Genomic DNA, 7,675 nt, shown 5'->3' on the forward strand with positions numbered 1-7,675 from the left:
AAATGGTATTGGACAGCCTCATGCAGAAGAATGAAACTGGACCATTTCCTTACGCCACACACAAAAATGGACTCAAAATGGATGAAAGACCTCACATTTAGAAAGGAATCCATCAAAATCCTTAAGGAGAACACAGGTAGCAACCTCTTCAACATCAGCCGCAGCAACCTCTTCCTAGAAACATTGCCAAAGGCAAAGGAAGCAAGGGCAAAAATGAACTATCGGGACTTCATCAAGATCAAAAGCTTTTGCACAGTAAAGGAAACAGTCAACAAAAGCAAAAGACAACCAACAGTTCGGGAGAAGATATTTGCAAATGAAATATCAGATAAAGGGCTAGTATCCAAAATGTATAAAGAACTTCTCAAACTCAACACCCAAAGAACAAATAATCCAATCAAGAAATGGGCAGAAGATATGAACAGATAGTTCTGTGAAGAAGACCTACAAATGGCCAACAGACACATGGAAAAATGCTCAAGAACACTCGACATCAGGGAAATACAAATCAATACCACAATGAGATACCACCTGATACTAGTCAGAATGGCTAAAATTAACAAGCCAGGAAACACCAGATGTTGGCGACGATGTGGAGAAAGGGAAACCCTCTTATACTGTTGGTGGGAATACAAGCTGATGCAGCCACTCTGGAAAACAGTGTGGAGGTTCCTCAGAAAGTTGAAAAGAGAGCTACCCTATGACCAAGCAACTGCACTACTAGGTATTTGCCCCAAAGATACAAATGTAGTGATCCAAAGGAGCATGTGCACCCCAATGTTTATAGCAGCAATGTCTACAATAACCAAACTATGGAAAGAGCCCAGATGTCCACTGACAGAAGAATAGATAAAGAGGATGCTGTATGTGTGTGTGTATGTACACACACTCAATGGAATATTAATCAGCCATCAAAATAAATGAAATCTTGCCATTTGCAACAACATGGATGGAACTAGAGGGTATTATGCTAAGTGAAATAAGTCAATCAGAGAAAGACAATTATCATATGATCTCAATCATATGTGGAATTTAAGAAACAAAACAGAGAATCACAGGGGAAGGAAAAATAAAGTAAGACAAAATTAGAGAGGGAGAAAAACCATAAGAGACTCCTAGTCATAGGAAACAAACTGAAGGTTGCTGGAGGGGAGGGGGTAAGAGATGGGGTAACTGGGTGATGGATATTAAGGAGGGCACATGATGCAATGAACACTGGGTGGTATTATATAAGACTGATGAATCAGTGAGCTCAACCTCTGATACTAATAATACACTATATGTTAATTAACTAAATTTAAATTAAAAATATACAGATAAAAAGCAACAAGGAAGTCACAAGGAGGAATGAGAGACTTTAAAAACTTTTTCAAAAAGTTGTTAACATTCATATCTTTATAGTACGGAGGTGTACCTAAAGCAATCTATACATTTAATGAAATAAGGAAAGAGTATTAACATGAAATAAGGAGAGAATATTAACATGAAATAAGGAGAGAATATTAACAAAATGAACATTCAGAGGATGATCTTGGAAATTAAACACATAACATTAGAAATAAACTCAACAGAAAAGAAAGAATTTGAAGTTGAAAAAAATGTCTCAAAAGTAGAGCAAAAAGACAATGTGATGGAAAACAGGAGAAAGATAAGAAAGATTATCAGTCCTAGAAGCCAAATTCCAAATAAAGGGGTTCCAAAGAAAATGGAAGGGAGGATACAGTGAATACAAATTTTCTTAGAACTAAAAAACAAGAGTCTCCAAACTGAAAGGGCAAGCCAAGTGCTCAACACAATGGATGAAAAGAGCATCACTGTACATTACGGCACATCATCAGATAATTATAAAAGCTCTAGAAGGTAGAAGGAAATGGAACAATGTCTTCATAATTCTGAAGGAAAATTATTTTTAATGTGAAATTTTATGTCCATCAACCTATCAATATCAAGTGTAACTAGAATCACAACACATTCAATAGGCAGTGACCAGAAAATACTTCACCTTCTACACACCCTTTTCAGAAGACACGAGAGTATATCCACCACCAAACCCAGGGAATAAACCTACAAAGAGAAACAACAAGATATAAAATCAGGGTAAGAGTAGAAGAATGGATGATAATGAAGGAAAATCCTACAATAACTGAAAAAAATTTTTAAACAAAAAGAGGCTTTTTGTATGTGCTCAGATCTCCTTCTCAAAATACAGAATTTTATGTAAATGCTGAAAGAGTTTACAAAACCTCCACAAACTCTTATATTGGGGGGGAAAAAAAAGGAAAGCAGAAAGAAGGGGGAGACAAAAGCAACAGCAGTCATTGTGGTATACCAGTCTTCCATACTGTTAGAAAAAGCCAGTTCTGATCAGCTCTGTGCTTCCAGTTACCAACTTTAGGTTACAACAGAGTACTTGACAATGGCTGGCTTCAGTTCTTCAGGTCAGAAAATGTTTAACAGAAATTAAAGAACAAATGTAAATAAGGGAGACTCACCTGCCTTCTTTTAATAAATGTTGCCTCTTTTTAATTACGGACTAAAGATAGGTTAGTAATAGTCATTCAACAATTTTACTACCCAATTTAAAGGCTTCTTCAACAGTCCATTGGAAAAATTCAGTAAAGGTAAATGGAATTTTAAAATGTGGTCACCAGCGGCACCTGGGTGGCTCAATAGGTTAAGCATCTGACTCTTGCTTTCAGTTCAGGTCACAATCTCATAGGTTGTGGGATCAAGCCCTGCATCAGGTTCCTTGCTCAACAGGGAGTCTGCTTGAAAGATTCTCTTCCTCTGCCTCTCACACTGCTCCTGCATTCTCTCTCTCAAAATAAATAAATCTTTAAAATAAATGAGTTCACCAATAAACAAGCAAACAAAAACAAAACAATCACACCCACTCCTAGAACTATCTGATCCACTCAAAAGAGCCTCCAGCAGACTCCTGTATACTCTTATTCATTCAAAGAGCCTCCAGCGGACTCCTGTATACTCTTAAATTTGAGCCCCCCCAAAAAAGAAAATAAGATTTCATAAGAAATCAAAGCAGAGAACGTAGTTCTAGAAAATACTAAATTGCTTAACTGATACCTCACTAGTAATCACACTAAGTGGAAAATGAGGAGAAAAACAAATTGAAGTAGTGCAGGTTTTGAATGCTTGTTGTACCACAGCCTAACTGAAAGAGAAGTTCACAAGAAATATGTTCATAATCATTTAGATTAAAATTCTTTCCTTAAACACAGCATTTTAAATGGTCCAACTGATATGATTCTAAAATATCAACTATTTACTATCTTTCTAATTGACTAATGCAATTGGATTCCATTAACAGCTAATTTTTGCCAAATTTCATTCTAAGAAAACTCATTTAAGTTTAAAGAGCATAAAGAATAAAATACTGTATTTTTGGATTCCTACAATTCAAAAGGAACAGAATCAATTTTTTTCAGGATGTGAATAAACATGCCATACTTCAGGTTAAAAGCATATTCTATTCCAAAATTAGCAGTGAAAATAAGCTCAAAAAGAAATGACTTCCCAGCCTTGAATTCAGTGGCATTAATATTAATGACAATCCCACTCATTTCAAAGGCATGTCCCAGAGTGTTTATATTATGAAAAATGGCTCTGGAATGTCATCTTCAGTAAATTTTAAATTGTTTAATCTGAGGTTTTGCTAGATTTTTAACAGCTGCACTTGTGTTTATAACTATAACAAGATCTTTACAGTATGGCACTCCTTTACACATTTTTTAGATCTGGTTGGTAGGAACATGTTGTACTGATCAATGGAGAAAAGAGTTTGGTATCTCTCAATAGCTACAAATTTGGTCAGAATAAAGTTTTGTTTTGGATTAACATTGTACAACAAATGCATCATAGACCTTCAGAAGTTTTATGGTATTGGTTACAGAAAGAAAGGACAGAAACTTCCATTCATATACAAACATTTGGAAAATGACTCAATTTGTGTTTGTGGAATTCAAATTTTGTTTAGGGAGAAGATATGCATATCGAATACACTGTGGATTCAATTTGTTTGCTGGCATTCACGGAGGGTCTCAGGGCAAGTTACCAAGCAGAAACTGATTAGGCAGTATTCAAAAACCTACATTTCTTCTAATACCTTTATTTACATAATAGAAAAATGCAACAAAAAAGCCTGCCAAAGACTTGCTTAAGAATGTTTCAACAGGGAGCATCAGCAATCCTTGGCCATGGGGCTGCTGGTGCAATGAAAAGAGCACCAGACCAGAGTCAGTTTCGGGGGTAACTATCAACAGCTTTGCCACTAACCTCAGTTTCTTCCTCTGTAAACATTTCAAAGAGAAGTTATTATTGAAGGTGAAGGTTCTCTGCTAAAATAAGTTGAGTCTGGGTAATCAGAAATGCCCAGCTCTTTTAGAAACTGAAAAGATGATCATCCCATAATAATTAAGACATATTTAAAAGTTGCACAAACAGAAGTAGCCCCAAAAGTTCTTCAGCACTATGCTCTTTGGGCTATCTCTCAGGAACTCCTAATCCAGGTCAAAACTAATTTCTTGAAAAGCTTTCACTCTATTTTTCCTCTGTTTTTTTTTTTTTTTAAGATTTTATTTATTTGACAGACAGATCACAAGTAGGCAGAGAGGCAGGCAGAGAGATAGGAGGAAGCAGGCTCCCCGCTGAGCAGAGAGCCCGATGTGGGGCTCGATCCCAGGACCCTGGGATCATGACCTGAGCCGAAGGCAGAGGCTTTAACCCACTGAGCCACCCAGGTGCCCCCCTATTTTTCCTCTGTTTTAAATGCCTCTCTTACCTTGGCACATGTGGTTACTGTGAGGATCACATTCAATCTATGGGAGAATTACTTGGAAAATGCAAAATACATTTAATGGGGCTTATGACCTAAGTGCTGCTACAAATAAACCAGGAAAACAAAAGAAGTTTCAAAAAAAATCCATGCTTATAAAATCGATAAATTTTTTAAAAATCGGTAGGACAAAAGCTCTGATTTCTAAAGGATATATAGCATATTATTGCTCAGGAATAATAATAAACTTTTTTCTATAAGCATGAAACTTCAAACTCACCAGAGAACAAAGATTACTGTAGTACTTTCCATAAGAAGTATGAGAAATTTGTTCAGAATTGCCCATTTTCCCCCCCTAGGTATTACTTTGACAACTAAATGCATTTCAAAATGATTCAAGTGTTACTAAATTACTTTAGACAAAGGTCATAAATTCAAATGTCCAGAATGGATAAGTTAAATGAGTAAAGCAATCAAAAGGGCTTAAGGTTACTGGAAGACAAACCACCATCCAAAGAAGACAGGCAGAACTTAAGCTCCTGCCAGCTGCTGCCAAAGGAGAAGTCAGAGTTAGTTGTTCTACTGCCTTAATAAAACTCAGAATATATGGATTTTTTAAAGGTGAAACTCCTTAGTGTTTAAATGTTAGTGAATGATCAAAAAATTTGAAACATCATGCAAGCCATACAAAACTTAACTGCAAAGCAAATCTGTTCTTTGCTTTATTATCTCTACCATGTTTGTTTTATATGGATGTATTTAAAATATCATTACAAGGTAGAAAAAAAGTTGGTGACTTTTTTTAGTGCTTCAATTATACTACGACTTATGTCGATATATTCAACAGAGTTCATTTCTTCTTTTTTTCTTGAAGTAAAACTTATCTCCATTGTGGTCTTCATTATTTCATCCCTTTAACTAACTTTGGGCTTAGTTTACTAATCTTTCTCAAATTCCTTTAAGTGAAAAGTTAGATTGTTTGATAATTTTCCTGTTTCTTGATGTGGACTATATCACTATAAACTTCCCTTTTAAAACTGCTTTTGCTGTATCCCATAGATTTTGCAATGTTCTATTTCCATTTTTATTTGTTTCAAGGTATTTTTTCATTTCTGCCGTTTTGATTTCTTTGTTGAGCTAATGGTTGCTCAGTAGCATACTGTTTAATCTCCACATTTTGGTGTTTTTCCTTGTAATTGATTTCTAGTTTTATACCATTGTGGTCAGAAAAGATGCTTCATATGATGCCAGTCTTTCTAAATTTTGAGGTTTTGTGACCTAAGATGTGATATACCCTGAGAATGTTCCATGTGCTCTTGAGAAAATGTGTATCCTGTTGCTTTAGATGAATGTTCTGCATACATGTATTAAGTTCCCCTGGCCTAATGTGTCATTTAAGGCCAATGTTTCCTTATTGATTTTTTGGGGGGGGGAGGGGTCTGGATAATCTATGCATGGATTTCAATTTCTCCCTTTAAGTCTGTTAATATTTGCTTTATATTTGTAGGTACTCCTATGTTGAGTGCACAAATATTTAAAAGTTATATCTTCTTAAACTGACCCTTTTGTCATTATATAATGCCATTTCTCCCCCATTTGAGAGCAGTCATTTATTAATTGACCAGATTACAAAAATAGTCATGGTAGATACCTTAGCTCATCCTTCTAATAACCCTATTGAGTTGGTCTTCTCTGTTGCCAGCATCTCCACCTTCTACACAATGGGTGGTTTTTTTCTTCATTTCCCCTCAAGGAGAAGATAATTTGAAGGGCCATAAAAAGTTGTTTGCTTCTTTGAAATGTTTTCCAACAGTATAGACCTCGTGAATCAGATCCTCTGTGCAGATGATGCCATATTTACCAAGAGATTGGGCAATCAATGTGTTATCTGTCAGGGCAATTCACTTCTTATTGATTTTGCCGTAACTACCCTTGTAGATCAATTCATTCACCAACTTCATAGCATGGTACAACCATGCTATGTATGGCTCCACAATCCTTAGCATGTTAACTGAAGCCTTATTGAGCTTAACAAAGGTGCCATTGAAGATCTGGTGAAGAAACTGCAACACTTTCCGAACCTTTGGGCTCACACCACTGATACGTCTGATCCTAAAGACAAACGCCAATTTGGGTTCTGCAGGTACATAGAAGTTGCCAGCTTTTCTTGCCATCCTCGCCATTCAAATCTCAGTTCTGTACATCTGCCTATATTCTTTGTGCTAATACTTAGCTTTATCATTGATAAGCTTCCTCCTCACCTTTGAAAGCATCTTTTGAGCAAACTTCTTCCTCAGACACTTGATCTTCAACTCTGCAAAATTCCTTCGCTTCTTCTTAAGGGTTTCTGGCACAGGAGGAACCTTCTTTTTCTTCTCTTCTGCACCCTCCATGGTTCCAGCTGGAAAAGAGCCGTAATGCCCTTCTTTGTCCTTTACTACATTTTGTTTTAAAATATACTTTTTCTGATATAAAGTATAGCTACAGCAGCTTTCTTCTTGTTTTTATTTACATAGACTATCTTTCTCCATCCCTTTACCTTCAGTCTGTGTATGTGTTTAGATGTGAAGTGAGTCTTTTAAAAAAATATATACAGATGAGTCTTGTTGGGTTTTTGTTTTTTTTTTAAACCCATTTAGCCACTCTACACCTTTTGATTGGAGAATATAATCCATCTTTGGAGAGTATAATCCATCTACATTTAAGGTAATTATTGATAAGTATGCACTTATTACCATTTTGTTAACTGTTTTCTTGCTGTTGTTTTGTAGTTCCTCTCTTTTTCTTTCTTCTTCTCTTCCCATGCACTTTGATGAATTTCCATAGTGTTATATTTACATTCATTTTTCATTATCTTTTGTACATGTATTTACAGGTTTTCGC

At 35.8% G+C, this 7,675-nt stretch overlaps 1 pseudogene across 1 annotated transcript; it reads right to left on the reverse strand.

The window, feature by feature from the left end:
* Nucleotides 1–5,892: 5,892 nt before the first annotated feature.
* On the reverse strand, nucleotides 5,893–7,185 carry LOC308353647 (large ribosomal subunit protein uL30-like; annotated as a pseudogene). The gene has a single exon. The product of its transcript is annotated as a large ribosomal subunit protein uL30-like (transcript).
* Nucleotides 7,186–7,675: the final 490 nt, after the last annotated feature.

Source organism: Martes martes, assembly GCF_963455335.1.
Source record: "Martes martes genome assembly, chromosome: 12".
Classification (NCBI taxonomy): Eukaryota; Metazoa; Chordata; class Mammalia; order Carnivora; family Mustelidae; genus Martes; species Martes martes.